The sequence below is a fragment of the Amphiprion ocellaris genome, chromosome 23, assembly GCF_022539595.1.
Source record: "Amphiprion ocellaris isolate individual 3 ecotype Okinawa chromosome 23, ASM2253959v1, whole genome shotgun sequence".
Classification (NCBI taxonomy): Eukaryota; Metazoa; Chordata; class Actinopteri; family Pomacentridae; genus Amphiprion; species Amphiprion ocellaris.
The window spans coordinates 10,554,294-10,574,547 of record NC_072788.1 but is presented as its reverse complement, the minus strand read 5'-3'; the positions used below and the strand labels follow the sequence as shown (position 1 = coordinate 10,574,547).

The window sequence follows — 20,254 nt, the reverse complement described above, 5'->3', positions numbered from 1 at the left end:
TCAGTAAAGAACAACTAAGAATGCTTTCTCCACATTTTAAAATTGATTGTCGCTTGTTTAAGCAGGATTATGAATAATTACACAGAAATATTTCAAAATTGAAATGTTCTTTAATGTATAGTCAGTAAATCCTTTTTTCCTTTAATTAATTAATGATTAATAGCACATAGTTTTCACATTTCGTCACCAGACAAACATCTTCAATCCAGGTAACTCTCTAAGGGAATAATCTGAAAACATAAAAATGTTGGTTTTATGATCTGGCTTCAGGAGACATGAGTGTTTCGCCCAGAGGGACGTGTGATAGGACTGTGCAGCCTCAAAGTTATGTAGGTCAGTAAGTAAATTATATAGCTCTTATCTGTGATTGTGTAAAGCTGTGTATACAGCTGTCTGGCATCTGACCAAAAAAATTAACCACTTCTTTCCTGTCATGTCTGCAATTACGACAACTCTCAAACTTTACAATCCTTTCAACCACAACATAAAATCTTGCTTTGTCCACAATGAACTTTGCAACTATTAAGTCTGCCAATTTTGACTAAATGTTAATTGCTCATGAAAGCACGACTTTACGCTTCACCATCCATCATATCTGACAGATTCCAAGAAGGAAAGAAGTATTAGATGTCTCGGCCAAGGGCTGGAGTTGGGTGTTGGTTTACATTTTTCGTGCCTTGGAGTTGTGTGTAATATCACCTTGGCATTTTTTGCTCTTAGCCCGCCGCCCCACCCTTCTCCTCCTCCTCATGACTGCTTGGGCAGCGGCCATAAACAAGTCAATCTCCATCCGTCTCAACACATTGGATTAGATTTATCCGCTTAAGATAGATTGTTATCCCAAAGAGCGTGAGTCGCGCTTGATGGGGAAATTAATTTTACGATGACTGGTTTACTTGATCAGGGTTGGAGGGGAGGTAGGGACCATAAATGCATCAACTCTGGGGCGTGAGGAGCTGAAAACAACAATCCTTGTGTTTTTTTGTTTTTTTTATATTCAGACAAGTTGTCTCTCTTCTCAGCAGATGTATACATGCTGTTGTCATTGGGTCACAGAAACTAGAGTAATGACTTGACTGACAGTTATTTGTAAAGTGCCACCAACTTGTCAAGGGTGAAAAGGTCTGCACCTCAGGTGATAGGGAGATTGACAGTGAAATATATTGGATCATCATATCTGTCTGTCAAACATTAAATCTGAAATTTGTCAATTTTGTATGTAGACTTATACATTATTTTTTTATTTTTTAAGAGCTGCATGATCAGGCATACGGTGTAAAGTACCCAGGATGGAAATACTTTTTTTGGATGAGACATCTTTCTAAAATAGCCGTCAGCAAATCTTAAGTGTTACACTGATACGGCAATTATTGGATTGAGTTACAATGGAACTGACCCGAGCCTGTTGAGCAACAAATTCCAGCCTGAGCCTACAGTAGCCCTCAGTTCAAATTCATCTGACAAGCATCACTTAGAACCTCTTTAAGCAGACTAAAGGCAAAGCTCTTTTCTTGCAACTAAGAAAATCAATCATTGTGCTCTTTACCTCTGTTGCCTTGTCTGTTTCTGAACCACACAGTTTAAAGCTGATACACAACAAAGCAATATGACTTTAAGATGTAATTTTATCGCTGCGGAGATAAATAGCGCACCCTATTACAAAGACATCCGAGCAAACTAATCTGTTTGCTTTACACGGTAGCTTGCATTGTCCATAAGGCCACCATTGAAGACACCGTTGAGAGAAAAGGTTTCATTTAAGTAGAAAAGATGCAGCAACTCTAGCACCGTGGCACAATGGAGCTGTCAAGTGCTATGCTTGTGCAGTGTTAAAGAAGCATATTGCATTATTAAACGAAGAATAAATGTCTACAGCCATGCTAGTGTCTGTCTAGGTTAAATGCTACCTTGTATATGCTCAGATGCTTACAAGTTGATGCAGGTATAATGTTTAGTTTTTAGTTTAATGTGTCATTGCTGTATTTTGTCATAAAAAAGAAAAGTAGCATTTTAAAATTATATGAAGAAATAAGGGATCGCCAAAGTTGTTACAGTAAGTCCTTCAGACAGATATAAGTGCTGGTACCAAATTTCATGGCTGTTAATCGAATCGTTGCTGGAACTAAACCAGTTTAAAAAAAGTTGTGCTAATACATTCAGTGGTGCTGATATATATATATATATATATATATGTCTTCAAAATTTCCTGCCAATCCCATCACTACTTCCCAGTGAAATAATATTTCTGTTATGTTGCATGACTGTAAACAGAACAATTTTCAATATTTATGATGCTAGCAAACTTCATCAGTGCATGTGTCATGCAAATAATTTACCAGCCTACTACCATGTTGTTTTTAAAAAAAAAAAAAAACAAAGCAAAAAAGGAAAGTAATGAGAATATTCAATGCTAATTAGTTTTGTAAAGTCATCCCCAAAGATTTACTGTGTAGGCAGGTGCACAGTGAAACACATACATCTAAAGATTTGCTTACATTATTCATCTAAAGCAAATGCATATTGATATGGTATAACCTTTAGCATCCTTACCAGCATTTGCATTGTATTTACATAGTAAATGTCAATCAGTGCTACACTTTGCATGACCCCGCACACATATGGATGTAAACATACCCGAGGCAGTTCATCAAACATCGTTGACTCAAGTAATAAGTATGTATTGTCACTGTCCAACAACAAAGAAAACATGTTCCAAGGGAGTCTTTTTTAAATGGCCCTCCTACTGTCATGGGTATTAATAGGCAAACATGCAGCAGGTGGCAATGCATTTTCTCAGCTCAGCAGTCATGGATCCTTCTTATTGAAGGACAGTTGGTTTATTGACTAGCACATCCTGATGGGCAACAAAGTTGAGCCACAATAGGCCAGCGAGGCTTGATAAATCCTGCTCTTGCTTCCATTTATTAACAAACGACTGCAAGAAATGGTGCCATGATTATGAAAGGCCAAGGTTAGATGAAGAACAATATAATAAATCTACTAACTAGTGTTATCCAATTACATTTGAAGATCAAGAATACAGTCAAGGGATTTGAAAATAAAACAACTATTACAGTCATGAATCAAATATCAGCCAGTCAAAAGTATCTTAAATCAAACTGAGGCTTGAACATCTGCAAATCTTCTTCACAACTAAAAGAGTGCTCCAACCTTCAGTCTACGCTCCTGATAAATTAGACTATTTTGCAAACAATCGCTGTTGTGAAAGTCTGATAATCAGACATTTGTGATCTACAGTACGTTGCGCCTCGAGACACGACGATCTCACTCCCACAAAGCTTTCTCATAGCCAGCAGTCGAGGGCAACAGTTCACATAACAGTAATTTCATCAAGTTTCTCTATTGTTCTTTGTCACATAAACCAACACTTGCTTTTGGCTTATGAATCTACATGTGCAGACGATATCAAATTCTGCCCTTAGAAAGTGGAGCTGAGGATAATTTGCAGGTATAAATCACAGTCACAGTTACTCAATCAGACACATGACGTGTCTGAGTGCAGGTAAGAAAACAGATCTGCTGACTGCAGTAGTCTGTCTCTCTGTCTCTCAGAGTACTATTGTTGGATGCTAGATGTTCGTGTCTGCGGGGCAAAGTTGTTCATCAGAGGGTTTGGGTTGCTGCCACAGAAGCAACTTTTCTCAAAACACAATTGGTCATAGTCATATGTCTCCTCGGGCCATTGCTGTTATTTTTCTGTAGCCCTACATCAGAGGATCATGCACATGACTGCGTTCTATTATCCCATTCGTTTCCAACATCATGTCTATTCAGCGGCATGAATGTGAATGAATCACGTCTTGGAATCATTGTGTGAAATGTGTAATCATTACACATGGATTATGGAGGTTACTGTTCAACAGGCTGACCCAGGACTGTATAATGCTGTTTGTGTAGGCATCTTTCCTACATACAGAAGCAGTGCCTTTGATACAAAAATGTAAAAAAAAAAAAAAAAAAAAAAAAGGGCAGATGACACGCCTTCCGAATAGATGTGTGTGCACATTTAAGCCTAAACTGACAACAGAATCAATATAATATCCCTACAGGGATTTTAAGTGTGCCTGTGGCTCTTAGTAATGGGTTTACAGTGACCTTATCGTGCGTGATGGCTTTTTTTATGGAGTTTGTACTGACATTATCCTAACCATTATGAGTATATGATGCCAGGTTTTGCTCCTCATCCACATGGGTGTTGGTGGGGGAAAATATAACTCTAGTAATACACAGAAGTGCTACTTGTACCTAACTTGAACTGTCATTATATGCTTCTTGACAATTTTACTGCACTGCATTTTAAAGGAACAATGTATATTTTTCACTCCACCATGTCCTGTTTGAAATCTACTAGCTATTGTCACTGGGGAGAATTAATTAAGCCTATTTCCTCAGGTAGCGTACTTGCTGTGAGTACATTTTTGAGGTACTTTACTTAAAGTAGGCACTATTACTTCCACAACAATTTTTTTTGACAGCGAGAGTTTGTAGGTGCAGATAAATAATTGGTATAAAACATATGAACATCTTTCAAAATATGATGCATTTTTATTGCTTCAACTATAAGTGTGTGAAATTGTTAAAATTGTCTAGAACTTGTTCAACTAAAATACAAATTCCTCTAACTTTTACTTGATATACAGAATTTTTACATTAGCTGTTTCCATGTAATGTTATTATAAGCATTTTTGAAGCATCACATTAGGAAAAGTTAATGAAAATGACAAAATACTAATAAACTTCACAAATTTGAATAAATGTTGTCACGTACAGCCGAGGTGGTTATTCAGTTTTTAGAAAAGGAGCTAAAAACTTGGTGCAGTTGTTTTTCTTTTTAAATAATTTTTCACACTGCAAACATTTAACTCACATGACTGATTAGCTGTTTTTGTCTCTTGACTGCATGAAATATAGCTAATATATCAAAAAGATATTGACATTCTACTTGTACTACAATCCATTTTCCTCTCATAGATGACCAATTTTGCTTTCTTTTTCTTCTTTGAAAAAGAAACACACTTTTCACACACTTTTGTAGCTGTCAGCAAACAACTGGGGGTGTGTTCTAATATCTATACTTCCATGTTCTAGAGTCTGCCAAAAATAAAAAGACTAACTACATTCTCGTACATACTAATGCAAAAGCAAATAGTAGGTACTAGCAGCATGTAAGAGCAAAAATACCAGGAATTCCTTCAACATCCGGTCAGATTTTCAAGTATCCAATTCTGCATGCTTTTCCAGGCATTCCGACCCACAATCCTCTGCACAGTTAGGTCACATATGTCATGGTGTCTCATGCAAGTATAAACAAGCTTGAGCTAATTTCACACTACAGACTGTGGCAGTCAAACTTTAATATGATTATGAAGTAGTATGTCCCAGTTGCATGCATACTGCTTGAAACAGAACACACTTTGTGAGGGCAGCTGTACTACACACTTAGGGGGAAAAAAGTTTGAAACCTAGCTGGATTTTATAACTAGCTACTTTTACTCTGTTTATTACTGCCATGTGTAATGTAACCTACATTGCCGTCTTCTGACAAAGGCAGTTTATGAAATCAAGCCCAAGTTGCATTTTCTTTCTTTATAATTTTCTGCAAAATTTAAAAGTTTGCTCAAAATTTGCTTGATAATTATTTGGAAGCATGGCTACTGTGACATGTGCGATTTACCAGAAAATTGTGTAAGTTGGGTTTTATGTATACACCACTGTAAACCAAGGTGAGATGCATTAATGTATTTTAATCAATCGGCAAGGCTAACTAGCTGAATTTATGTTTTATTATTAAGTTAGGCTACATTAACTTGCTGTAGCATTAGCCAACTAGGTCAGATTTTTTTAACATGTCTGTTGATTGATGATTTGACATTATTTTTAGGTCAGGAATTTAAAAATTTGTGACAATAAAGTATAGTAAAGTTTTAATTGCTGTAACTATGATTTCTCTCATGTTGATGAATTCAAAATTAATTGGAAATGAACAGTTTCAAGGAAAAAATCAAAAATGATCTCTGCATATGTTAACAAACATTTGTGTTGAGGTTAATGTCAGAACAACATCAACATTTCACAATAAAGTTTATTTTATTCAAAAGCAATAAATTAGTAATGATAAATCTACTCCCTTGGGGTAAGAATTTATCTTTGGTTTTATAATGAAGTGGTGATCAGTTGTTTTATATATATATATATATATATATATATATATATATATATATATATATATATATATATATATATATATATATATATATATATATATATATATATACACATATATATACATATATATACACATACATACGTACACACACAACCAGTTAAAAATTTGGACACACCTTCTCATTTAATGTTTTTTTTTTATTTTCATGACTATGTACATTGTAGATTCTCACTGAATGCAACAAAACTATGAATGAACACATACGGATAAAGTATGAAATAAGTCAAAACATGTTTTATATTTTACATTCCTCAAAGTAGCCATCCTTTGCTTTGATTACTGCTTTGCAAACCCTTGGCATGTTCTCCATGAGCTTCTTGAGGTAGTCACCTGAAATGGTCTTCACTTCACAGGTGTGCCTTGTCAAGGTCAATTTGTGTAATTTCTTGCTTTCTTAATGGGGTTGGGACCATCAGTTGTGTTGTGCAGAAGTCAGGTTGGTACACAGTTGACAATCCTATTTGACAACTGTCAGAATCCATATTATGGCAAGAATCAATCAGCTAAGTAAAGAGAAACAACAGTCCATCATTACTTTAAGAACTGAAGGTCAGTCAGTCCAGAAAACTGCAAAAACTTTGAACGTATCACCAAGTGCTAGAGGTAGAGTCCAGATAAATGCCACAGATAGTTCTAGTAGCAGACACATCTCTACATCAACTGTTCAGAGGAGACTGAACCAATCAGGCCTTTATGGTCAAACAGCTACTCAGAAACCACTACTAAGGAAAAGCAACAAGGAGAAGAGATTTGTTTGGGCCAAGAAACACAAGGAATGGACATTAGACCAGTGGAAATCTGTGCTTTGGTCTGATCAGTCCAAATTTGAGATCTTTGGTTCCACCCACTTTTTCTTGGTCTCTACATGCATGGTTCCCACCATGAAGCATGGAGGAGGAGGTGTGATGGTGTGGGGGTGCTTTGCTGGTGACACCGTTGGAGAAGTATTCCAAATTGAAGACACACTGAACCAGCATTTCTACCACAGCATCCTGCAGTGACATGCCATCCCATCCGGTTTGCATTTAGTTGGACCATCATTTATTGTTCAACAGAACAATGGCCCCAAACACACCTCCAGGCTGTGGAAGGACTATTTGACCAAGAAGGAGAGTGATGGATGCTGCATCAGATGAACTGGCCTCCACAGTCACATGACCTGAACCCAATCCAGATGGTTTGAGATGAGAGATGATGAGATGGACGGCAGAGGGAAGGCAAAAGGGCCAACAAATGCTCAGCATCTCTGGGAACTCCTTCAAAACTGTTGGAAAACCGTTGCAGGTGACAACCTCATGAAGCTCATCGAGAGAATGCCAAGAGTGTGCAAAGCAGAAATCAAAGAGTGGCTATTTTGAAGAACCTAAAATGTAAACCATGTTTTGTTTTATTTCACTTTTTTTTGTTTACTGCATAGTTCCATATGTGTTCATTCATAGTTTTGATGCCTTCAGTGATAATCTACAATGTAAATAGTCATGAAAACAAAGAAAAAACATTAAATGAGGTGTATCCAAACTTTTGATTGAGAGTGTATATGTATATATACACACTTGTTTGTTTGTTTTTTGTTTTTCTTCTTAAAGAAAATAGACCCTAGTCATATAGAGAGCGTCTTTCCCTGGTTTGCCCATTATTACTTTAAATGACAGCACATCTTAAAGTGTAAAATAACCCCACACACATGTCCTGACACTCTGCGTCCTTATTCTCACGGCTTGTCCATCTGAAAATAATTAGCAGGTCAGACCCAAACATATTCCCACGTCTGTGTCAAACACAAATCTTCCTCTAAAATAGCCACGTCCAAGTGCACATTCCTACAGTGGACTACAGTGGAAGTTGATCCAGGAGAGCTGGCAGAGTGGGACCTCGCTGAGTGACGTCACCCCCACCCACCACCAGCAATCCCCCCCTTCCACACACACACACACACAGACGCACAGTCTTAGTTCGTGCTCGGCAAAGAGAGAGACAGACAGACATACCGAGAAAGAGAGAGCGAGAGAGGGAGGGAGGCAGAGGGAGGGCTGTGCGTCCCAGTCGCTCCGCACTCTCCAAACACAACCACAGTCTCGCCACGTTCAATTCAATGAAGATCTAACGAGCAACAACACAAGACAAAACCCTGAGAATATACCCAAACACACGCCCCATGTGCGTGGTTTTCGCCCCATCTCCCCGACGTTGGTGACGGACAAACTCGAGGGGTGGAAAGAAGAGAAAACGACACAAGAGCGAGAGAAAAAAGAAAAGAAAGGGAAGAATCAGCGGACGGGATTTCTTTCCTTTATTTCTCCAGGACTCGACTGCTATTACTGGATGTAAAAAAGAAAAAGAAAAAAAAGAAGAAGACAAAAATAAACTCTCTTTACGCAGACAAAATAACAGGAGAGTTTCCAAACTGACCACAAAAATGGTGATAAGGTAAGATTGTTGGACGAGCCTGTGAGTTTGTGGAGTGAAGTGGCTGCCGCAGTGATTTCAGGTGTGCGTTAGAGCCTCACGAAGTTGGTTCGAACACATGACTTACACATTTGGATTTATTCTCCGAATGCATGCAGACTTGTGTGCGGTTTCGGGATATTTATTATTTATTTATGCGCTTATGATGGTTTTACGCACAGATTATTGTTATTAGCATGGATGCGCGCAGCCTTCGTTAGCGAGAGTCGCGCTTTCAGAGCCAGTTACAGCACAAATAACGCCCTGATTTATATAAAAGAGACCCTTCGTTTACTGGTCTAATTTCTATTTTGAATATGTCTGCATATACACAAGATCCGTGAACGTGCAGGTGGAATAATTTCGCCATGGTGTGCGCTTGGTGTTGAGGCAACCCACATTAAAATCTGTCATTTGTCGCGACATCTCGCTATAAATATAAATTAATTGCCTTCATTTTGCGTTCTGAGCAGCCTAGTCTCTGTTTGTCTCCCGTTATGTTCTCAAAAATACCAGCTCACACGTTATTTGAAGCTCCCTTCAAGCTGTGGCACTGTCATGCGGGCTAAATACAGTTCATTTAGTGCATCATTTTTGGAGTTGTGGAAGCCTTTTCCCGGCGAGTGGATTGTGAAGAATTTTTCAAAGTGCATTCCTGCAACTCTCTAGAGATCCCTCATCTTGTGTGTGTCTTATTTTAGAACGCGTTTTTATTTTAGCAGGGGCGGTTTAAAGTTGACTGTGCTTTTTTTGTTAAGGAGCTCGCATATTTATTTTTTTTTTTAAGCAGCAGCATATCAGTCAGACAGGCGCAGAGTCGGTCAGTCACGCAACGGTTCTGTCAATCAGGTGAAAGTGAACCTTTATTTCCAGTAGAAGTGAATTCCACCTGTGCTCAGTGTGCCAGTTGGGCCACTAGGGGACTCATTCTCTCCAGCCAGTGAGGAGAATGGAGTAGAGAGGGACTACAAGCCATGAAGATTGGGTTTTAGGTGCCAATGCAAAGCCTTTTTTTCATCTTTTTTTAAAGAAAAAAATATTTTATATTAGGTGTATTTTAGAATTTGAACATACGTAAGTTTCTAAAGCTCACAAAATAACTGGTTATGTGTCCATCAGCTTGGAAAAATTTATGATTTTGGAACCAGAATTTCATTTTATGTGGCATTATGGTGTGAGAAATATTTATATGAAAGCACTTCACACGAATAGCTTTTTTTCCCCTCACCATAGACAAAGTAATATTGATGTTTGAGCTAAATGAGAAGGCAGTAATCAAAGGCGGAGTAGGCTGTTGAGGCGTTTGAAGGCCCAGTAAATGTGTGTGTGTGTGTGTGTGTGTGTGTCTGTTTTAACATGTAAATCGTGTGTTTGCTCAAGCGATTCCAAGTTTACAGCCAGTAAGCACTCTGGTATAGCAGACCCCAGCACCTCCACTGTCTCCCATGTTTTACAGTTCCCAGCTCCAACAATTAGCACTCGCCCAATTTTGACACAGTGCAATTAACGCTGTCACCACAGATTCGATTTCCAATTTTGCTGTTGCGACAGCAGCACTCAAAAGAGAAGGCAAAATGGATATGCGCCGAGGTGGATGCTCAGTTTTAAGTGCTGCCATCCAAAGTCGCTGAAGGGAACAAAGTGTCTCAGTCATCGAAAAAGCGCCACTGACGCGGCCATCTTCACTCCAACCCTCATCCTTCACCTTGTGCCTTTTCCAAATCCTCCAAAAAATACTAAGCCTGGGAGAAAAATCTCAAAGTAAATTGTGAAAAAGTTGAGGTGTGCTGTAGTGTAGAGGAATTGAAAGGGGAAAGGAGTCAAGCCTTTGTGTGCTGTTCACCTAAATGTGTGTGTGTTGTGGATGTGTGAAAGATACAAATAGTTCATGGCATGCAAGCCATTAAATTGAAAAATGGTACAAGAGGTTAGAAAGTGCCTGTAAGGACTTAGGCCATTTTTTTGTTTGTGCCTCCTGATCTACCCCTTTTCTTTGTTTTTTTTTTTTTTTTGTTTGTTTGTTTTGTTGTTTTTTTTTTAGTGCCTGGAGCACATTCTGAAATCATAAACTAGATTTTTGACAGTATCTGGAAGGGACAACGGGGTACTTTCAAAACTAAGTCGTAGAGTGAAATCAAAAATGTCTTACAGATATATGTCTCTTATTTTTGTTTCTTTTCCAGTGTGCATTTACCTGGCTGTGGTTTCTGCTACCCAAGTTAGTTAAATGTGAAGCTCATTGATAAAAGCTCAATGACAACTGTGTGTCTAGTTTGAAAAGAAGCATTTGGAAGGACTACGGAAGCTTTGAATATTTCCTTATCCAAGTCCTTCTCTGGCGTAAAGCCAAGCCCTCTTATGAACAAGTGTGCCTGCACCTCACAGTCCCATTGTCTCAGCACAGCCAAGTAGCTCTGACTCACTGGTTTATTTTGAAGAGTCGAGAGAAAAGAGAGAGAGAGAGAGAGGGAGAAAAAAAGTTTGTTTTCTATCATTTTGTGTGTACACGTGTGCCTTTGCCTGTGTGTGTGTGTGTGTGTGTGTGTGTGAGGACTACTTCAGGAATTCCAAGGCCAGGGCCCCTATTACGAGTGTGGAATGAGAAATCAACACTTACATTACAAAAATGGATACGTAAACACACAGGCCACAATTATCAGGCGCCGTGGTGTTGGAACTGGAGGAGATGGAGTGCCAATAGGTCTGTTAGCAATCACCCCCCTCGCTGCCTGCCCTCTGTAATCCAGTGGGTGTATTCTAGCTTATTTTGTGCCAACAATGGCCCTCAACGGCTACCCACTGACTGACTGGCAGGCTGGCTGGCTCGCTGGGAGGGTGGGTGGCTGGTGGATGAAGGAGAGAAGTTTTGTAGATGTCATACTGTGGGGAAAAAAATTGTAGCAAGTGTTTTCATGTGTCACATTAGCGTTTGTATGTCTGCTTTACACTGTACATGCATGTATGCATCCCGTGCACTGTGTAGTTAGATCTCCTCACGTTAATCAACCCATGTGTGTGCCTGTGCGTCAGGGGCCTCCTGCCCCTACAAAACCCACTTCACAGAGGCCAGCTTGATGCATTGTGACAAATGAGAAAGCAGTTTGATTTCGCACAACACTGAGCTGCACCGCGGCATAATGAAGTGATCATGACTTTACCCTTGGTTCACTTTGGCCCCGGTCCCGCAGTGTTTTTCCCCTCTATTCAATCGCTTCACTCACTTATTTACTTGGCAAGCATTTCCTCCCGTAACCTCTACTACTGCATAACTAGCGTCAAGGGTGGGTTGCTTGATAAAAACCACCGCTACGGGGCATTGGTTTTACACATAGGGGAACGCTAGCAGTTTTTATTGATATTCAAGTTGCCACTGGGTTGGAATAATAAGAAGCCTATTTTCACGCCCAGGCAAAATCACCTCTACTGTCCATCACCCTGTCAGGGCAGAAAGCTGAGGCATAAATATTATCTGGCAGTGGAGGGAATACAGGCCTATAGCTGAGCTTTTTCTTTTCGGTTTACTCTTATTCTCCATGTTTGTTACTCCTGTTTTCTTTGTCCGCCCCGCTATTACAGCCCTCTCCATCTCAAATGAGTCTCATCAAAATCAAGCATCGTAAAACGGAGTCCCCTTCCTTCGCTCTTCTTTCATCCTGATTTCACTACATGCATCTTCCTTTGTTAAATTCATGTTTGTATGTATTATGACACAAAAAAGAACCGTGTCACTTTGAACATGTTTAACTGGGAATGCTTCGCCTCGCGGCTCTGCCCCCAGGCTTTGCATATAGGGGGGAGCAGTGATGTGACAGAAACAGGGAGGACTGCTTTTCTCCCGCAGCTGTCCTTTGCTTGCAGATTGGGTTTCAGGAGATATGATGGATGCCAAACGCCTGTAGCCAGTTGTGAAGACACAGAAGGGGGGAGGGAGTATGCTGGTATGGATCTGGATCGGGGTCAGTGGCACTGGTAGAGGATTCTAATTCTGCCCTTGACCTCTATTTTGGATCAACTAGAAACAGCCTGTCACTAATAGCACTATGAGGGAGTTGGGGCTAATTATAAGAAAACCAAAGACTGCAAGTGAAACACAATAATTCTGGTCTCAAATATTGCAATAATGAAGGTGATGGGGTATAAAACAGGATCTTGGTAATATTTTTAAGGACTTCATTCTGATTGTGTTGCAACCCAAAACATTATTTCTTTTTATGCCCTTCCCATTGTCTCATTTCCTCTTATCTTAATTTTTGGAAAGGCTGAGAGCAGAATCCACTGAGGTTCATTTGAATAACCGGCAGAATGAGGAAATAAAAGCTGGGGGAAGAAATGGAAGTGGCGGGCGGCTCTGTGCATTCATGTCACACAGCTTTATCAAATTATTCCACAATAGCAGCCACACAAGTGATGGAATTTCAATTAAAGTATGACAGTTTTAGAATTTGTTTCTGCTCGCAACAGAGCTAGTGGGAGTTGTGTTTCATGGAGTGGACTGTGAGGAGGGTCTCATACAGAAGACATATTTTCCAGTCTATATTCTCCATCTACTCGCTCCCCCCTCCCCTGTTCTCCATCAAAAAGGGAATGACTTAGCTGAAACACTTTTTGTTTCAGAAGCACTCTGCAGTTAGAGTCTGGAGCTGGGCAAAAATGGGGTGTTATGATAAAGGTCTTTGTGACAAGAAGTCAAAAATGGAGGCTTTAGTTGATAGGCTCTTTCCAAGAACAATTACGCTACCTGCTGTGCCAAATATAAGGGTGCAAGAGATAAGTGCAAGGGAGGGGTGCTTGCCTCAGACTGGTGGCGAGCTCGTAAACTGGGAAAGAGCTACGTATATATGACCCTCAGGGACTGTAAAGTGTTTTGGGGCTGAATTTTTAACACACACAAGCTCACAACCACTTGTACGTGCACATACACAAACAGTAATGTAAAAAATAACAAAGAGTAGACAAAACACAGCATTTCTCGCTGCAGTAGCTCCACAGAGAATTATTTGCATAAAATACACCTAAAATGAAATGACTCTTATCTTAAATGAAGCTTAAGAACAAGGGGCATTAAGATTAATATTTGTTGTCTATTTGCATTTTCCAGACTCCTACTGGAATTGGCAAAGAGGAGAGAATTCCATTAAAAAGTGCAGTGACATTGCCACATAGCAATTTCACGAATGAGAAATGCATTTAATAGGGGATGGATTTTTTCATAATTTGGTAGTGTTTCCCCAATCTGTGCCATAATTCTTCAAGTGGCATGTGTTGTAATGGAATCCAGTACCTCCAGTCCACTCACATATCTGGCACCCACATGTCCACAGGGAGATCTTCATACATATATGGATACCTCACACGCAACATGAGAAACATAGTATGAAAAAAAAAGGCAGCATATGTGGTCAGACTGGCATTGATGTGGCTTTATTATTGCTCATTTATCCTTCTTGTTTTTACATTTAAATTCCTGCATCGCTGCAAGGTTAGGAGTCAATGTTTAAATTCTGTGTAACCCCAGCATTCTCTCTCTACTCAATCTGCAATTATAGCTAGCTGCTTTGAAGAAGCCAGGCGGAACTAAAATGACTTTTCATGTCCGGTATAATGACTGCCATTTGGAAGCGGACATGGAGAGAGAGGGCGAGAGAGACAGAGTTACAGAGAAGAGAGTGAAAAAAGATGGAGGGAGTGGCAGAAGGAGGGAGAAAAGAGGGACAATCAGTGGATGAAAATGGCTTAGGTCACCTTTGGTTCTGCCCAGACAGCCCAAACCAACCACCTTTCATTCTTCACAGATGAGTCTACCACATTTTAGTCCTTTTCTTCCCTCGCTGTGCTTCTGACTGAAACTTTCACCCTCTTCTCCCTCTGTCTCCATCTTTCTTGCCATTGGTCACCATTCATTTGGCTTCAACGGAAGCTTAGCAGCTTTAAGGCGGATTACAAGATGAATTGCACAGAGCGAGACGCCGTATATTCTCTTTAGGGTGGGCCACTACTGCCAAAGGCCAGAGCTGAGTGCCGTCACCTGGGCTAGCAGCTGGCTATCTTTTACACTTCCCTCGCTAATGAGGCCAGACAGTTGGGGCTAAAGTTATAGCGCAGGCTGGATGCCGTGTTGGTAATCTATTATTTAGACTCTCGTGGGGAGGCTGGTCTCAAGAATTTCATGCATGCATTTTGCAAAGCAAATGGTAGCCCGGGGGGAATACTGAGCTCTGTGTGGGAAAGAAATGAGCGAGTATTAGACATTAATGTGAGCTGCAGTGTTTCCTTGTCCTGCATATTTCAAACCTGCCAAGACCTGAAAGGAAACTTTTCGGCATTTTGTCATTTTTTTCCGTCATACTAGGGTTGGAATGTTGCTCATATAGATGTGCTTCAGTGGAGCTAGCAATGCTGACAACTCTATTCGACGCATGAGTCTTTTTTTGCCTTTTTTTCTGCCATCCGTCCCTGATTTCTTTCCTCATTGTGATATTTTAGCGATGACAGATGAAGGTTGTGCTTGGGTCTTCAAACAGCCGACACAGGAGAACGGGTATATCTTTCCGTTCCCTTTTCATGTATATTTTAGGAACTATTTTTGAAGGGGTTTCGGAGTGTTGCATCACATCGAGATAACACTGTGCAGACGGGCCTTGTTTATATTTAGTCAGGCTAGAAAACTATGGCGCGCATGACCCCACAAATGTATTTATAGTTTAAATTTCCCTAGGTACCAGGGACTGCTAAAGGAGTTTTTGTTTGTCTGTTTGTTTGTTTGTTTCTTAAAACACGTATTTCTCAACCGGCTTGTTCAATTACATTCAGCATCCAAATATTAGAGAGGCATAACTGCATTCTACCAGTCGCAAACTCAGCAAATAAGGAATGCACCAACTTTTACAGCCCTATGAAGCCACTGAGCATTTAACTATATTTGGCCCTGCACATAAGCAAATCCAGTGGCAGATGAGATGGCAACAGTTAAACATAGAAAGGCAGTTTTAGCCAGAGTTGTTTAGCAGACTTAGGTTACTCTTAAATAAAGTTCATGCAGATTGGCTAAAGATACCAGAAATAGCTCAGAGTCATGGATAGGATAAATAAATGAGACATACCAAACCCTGTGAAGTCACAGAGTTATTCATGACTCGCCGTGTAACGCAAATCTACATCATGACAATTTAATGTTCAGATTTGCTATGGCGTGAAATTACCCATGTGACAAAAAAAAGGGCCCGCTTAAGCCATCAAGTCATGAGAGTTGGTGGAAATTGAATGGGTTAGACTGTCACATTTAAAGCGTTACAGTCCACACTGATAAGCTAACCACATTATGCAGTTTAATTCATTGGGCTAATGAAGTATTTTCAGTAGCGCAACACGCAGTGCATGCAAATTTTTCAGGTGCAAACTTTGGAGAATATCACCATCCATCCATGAAATCCACAAAGCCTTCAGAGTCTGTATGACCTCTAATTTCTCGTGCTGTTCAGGGGAAAGTCCATGTCAGGTGTAGGGCATGATAACCCAAGCTGCCACACCTAATCCTCTACCTACCCCTACCTTGTCTTTGCATGTGTTCTCCTGTCGATCTACCCTAAAGAAACATTCCAGGAGAGTTTTAGCGTCACTGTAACTGGACACGACCGTGCTTTGAGTGTGTTTAACTAAGAGAAAGGGAGAGTTTGTACATGGGAACTGGAATGCGTGAGTGCTGGTTTTTTGTGTGAAAGTTTAACATAACTTGCTCCTTCGGCCACGTCATGCAACAAATGAGACTGAGATCAGATCTCCAAAGAGCAAAGGAGAAGAGGTTTGATCTTGGGTGACATGACAGCACCATCGGCAATGATGATTTTGTGCAGTACAGGTACATAGGGTTTTTTTTTTTTTTTTTTAAAGAATACTTGGAAAATTCTGTACTGAAATCCTATCACTGTGACAGTAGTTGAACGTGAGATTAAGACTTATTTTGAAATGGCTCAAAATGTCAACCATATTTGATGGTTTCCTTCAGGTCCAGACAAGGAAGAAAGGTATCAATTACAGCAGGTTTCATTTTGAGACTATTAACTCAGAAGGACAGCTAATACACATTCTAAAAAAATGTGCATCTGGATGGCAATTTAGCTGTTGATGCTGGCCGTTACCCCTCAAGCTTTTAATGTTGCAAATGGATTTTCCTTTTGCCATAGCTGATTTCCATTCCAATGACAGTCCAAAAAGTGTGTGTGTGTGTGTGTGTGTGTGTGTGTGCGTGTGTTCTACAGTACTGGCTGTTTGTGTCACAGTCTGTAGAAAGGTTCATTTGGTAGCCATGAAAACGCATTACAATGCAATCCCTTCTTCCCCTTCCTTCTGCTCTCTCCCTCTTTCCTCCCACCCTCTGCTGTTTTTTTGGAAGGCGTCCCGACCATCTATTGTGATAAGCTAAACACAAAGCTGTGAGGAGGATGTCCTGTGCTAGCTGCTAGCCATATTGTTGTCTTGCTCCTCCGCTTGGATTGCCAGCCTGCGTAACACTGCAACAGGGAATTAACCTCTGCTGCTGTTTCTTTCATATTGTATAAATTCTTTGCGACGGCCACTCCAACAGAGCTGCAAGGGGGAAAAGCGAATGCAAATGTTGCCAAATTACTGACAGCTTCTCTCCAGCCCGACTGCATAAATACACAACGAATGTGATAAACAGCTCCGTCTCCCTTGCTTGTGGCAGCCTCCGGTGCAACCTTTACAGAATAAAAGGGCATGACATTTTTTTAAAGACAAGTTCATTGTCGTGAAAGTGGGAAGTTAAATAAAGCAGAGTGTAGTTCAGTGAATGGGACATTACTACATTGTCACAGTTTGTGACCTTTCCCATTTGTTCTGACAGGCCAGGGTTTCTCTCTGTCAAAATGGCCAACGCCGTTTGTAAGCGATCCCTCCCTTCCTGTCCCTTTTTTTATTTTTTTAATATCTGCCATCTGCAGTGACTGCGTGACGCCACAGCTCCTGTGTCATCAGTGACAACGCTCACACGCACACTGGGACTAAACAAGAGAGTGCAGAGGAAGAAAGTGGGAGACAGAAGAGACAGTGAAAAAGAGAGCTCACTTCATCCTTTAATTGTGTCTCTGGAAGTCCCAGCGGACTTCATTACCCAAGCATCCTAAGAAATCTCACTTGTTTGCTCTTGGAAACATGTAAAAAGCGTTTGTAGTTCTTTTTATGTCTCTACAGCAGCATGAAATGCTTCAGTCGAGCTAGTCGAGATTTCTCTGTAGCACAGAACGAGACATATTTGAAGCAGTCAGTAAAGCCGAGGTATTCTTTGCAGCAAGAAAGTTTTGATGATTATGTGCTGAGCTAATGGATCTGATGGCTCCACACCGCTACCTTTAACAGCTGCAAAATTGAAGGACATCCTCATACACTTTTAATTTATGCTCTGCTGTTTATTTTATTAAGAAATGTATTGCATAATTGGAGGAAATAAACCCTTATTAGGATTTCATGCTAATGTATGACTGGTTCATTTTGGACCAGGTGCTGCTCTCAACAAAACTAACCAAATATTAAGTAATTCAGAGGTTTTTAAAAAACAAAGAATGTTATGTCCTATCCCAGATTTCACTGTATTCTCATTTTTACTGGAAAGTGTCATAAATCCTTGAATTAATTGCCATGTTTGTGAAAATAACACTTTTTCTTTTACGATTTAAAGGAAAATTTTAATGACACATTCAGCCTCTGTAGACCTTACCTTACCAGGATTGGGGGGTAATTTCTGACTTCATTAAATGCAAGGCTAAAAATCTACAGCATCTCTGCATAAAAACACAGCAGGCGAGGTGATTATCTTTGGAAATTAACTCACTCATTTAGAGCTGTGTGGATGCAGATGCCTCCGTTCAATGGAAGCCTATTATTCCAAACGACTCTCATTAAGCCACAGTGAAATAAGGCAAGCTGTGGAAGCAGTGAAATAAAATCTTTAGACTGGCTGTGCAGAACTCGGCGGCGGCAGTGAGCTACGCTGTCTTCATTAAGAGCTCTGACGTCAGGAGTGAAATGCAGAAAATGGCTCGGTGTAAAAAGGAAAATTGTATGCAGCTGATTTCTACCTCTCATGCCCTATAGGTGGTTATTTGGTGTTTGTGCTCAAAGCTGAGGGAACCGACAATACAGTCTGAGCTTAATGAGTGAGTTTAATAAAAAACCTAAATGCTGAGGAGCATGACTCACAGCTGATCTGTAATTTCTGTATTTCAATGCAGACCTGCTGTTCAGAAGCTCTTTTGAATGGCATTCATAGCGAGCCACTTTCCTGGTTAGTCAAGCTGTGGTGTGCTCACTTCTGTACAACACAGAATGAACCAGATCTCGGAAACTCTTGCCGTGGTGTATGGCACCGGTTCCCACAGACTCGTATGAAAATCCTCAATCATTACTTTTGTGATCTCCAGCGAAAACGGCTGAAAGCCTTTCCAGGTACATCCACGCTTGTCCTGAGCTAACAGCATAGATTACAGCAGTGTTAATTGTAGTAGCTCACAACTTCATTTTATTAATTTGATTTTTATTAGTTTAAACCTACTTTGTCCTCAGTGAAAGTCTACTCTCTTATCTGCATTTTTATTTTTTTTTATATATTCTAGGCATTTTGACGATGCCATAGTCGCCATGTTTGTTTATAGTTGCCATGGTTACATGTATTATTCAGGCTACGGTGAGCCTCAGTGAGTCTCACCAGTAAATCCAGTTTACATTTTCATTTGCAAACTCGGGCTGTTTGAACAAAATCGTGCTCAACTAGCATAAGCATTAGCTTCCCTAAATTACTGTTTACTGATTGATACCATTTGCACAGCGATACTTCTTTCTCAAACTTTTAGCGGACAATTTAAATGCAGCACCATTATTAATCCTGGATCTGACTCATCCATTATGACAGCAAAGTGAAACCTGTATTACATTAAAGGTTCTAGATTAATGTTAGCTTATCTTTTTTTTAATCATAAAATTATTTTATGATATAAAAAGAGAAAATGTTGGCTTCTGTGTGCTTGTTGGTAGTCTTTATCAGCTGTTTTGTTGCTGCTTTTCGTCTAATTTTATTATAATTTGTAAATAAGTTTGGAAATCTGCATCTCTCAAGAACAACTAAAAAGTTTGTTTTTCATGAAGTACAACAGATTAAACAGGTATTTCGAGCAGTGGAAGGCTATCTGTGTGCTGCAGATCACTGACCAAGACTTAAATAAGAAAATAATTAATTTCTCATTTTTTAACAGTAGTCAGCTTTTATTCATTGATGAGAAAAGTAAAATATTTCACGATATTTCTTGTCTTGAAACATAAGTTTGCAAATTTAGCTTTATTTTCCTGATAAATAGATTGTCAGTGAACACTTTTCATCATAGTTGATGAAGTTCTACTTGTTCTCCCTTCCAATTATCACATTCTACCAGTAATGAAGCCAGTCTTTTCTCCTTGACAAAACACTTAAAAATCTGTTTATTTCAGAATAACACGCTTAAATGATAGCAAAACCCCATTATACAAAGCAAAGCATCATGGGACTGTACGGCATCT

At 39.8% G+C, this 20,254-nt stretch overlaps 1 protein-coding gene across 47 annotated transcripts in view; it reads left to right on the top strand.

The window, feature by feature from the left end:
- Positions 1-20,254, top strand: part of LOC111564112 (protein tyrosine phosphatase receptor type D) — a 364,925-nt gene that overhangs the window by 225,220 nt on the left and 119,451 nt on the right. For 3 of the 47 annotated variants that reach the window (XM_055007582.1, XM_055007583.1, XM_055007584.1), the window contains exon 1: positions 8,267-8,674. The exons of 43 other annotated variants lie outside the window; for them this stretch is intronic. The gene's annotated coding sequence lies outside the window, so the exon portion shown is untranslated. Of the gene's footprint in view, positions 1-8,265; positions 8,675-20,254 lie in introns of those variants that run through there. One more of the 47 variants, XM_055007562.1, reaches the window with a different exon arrangement.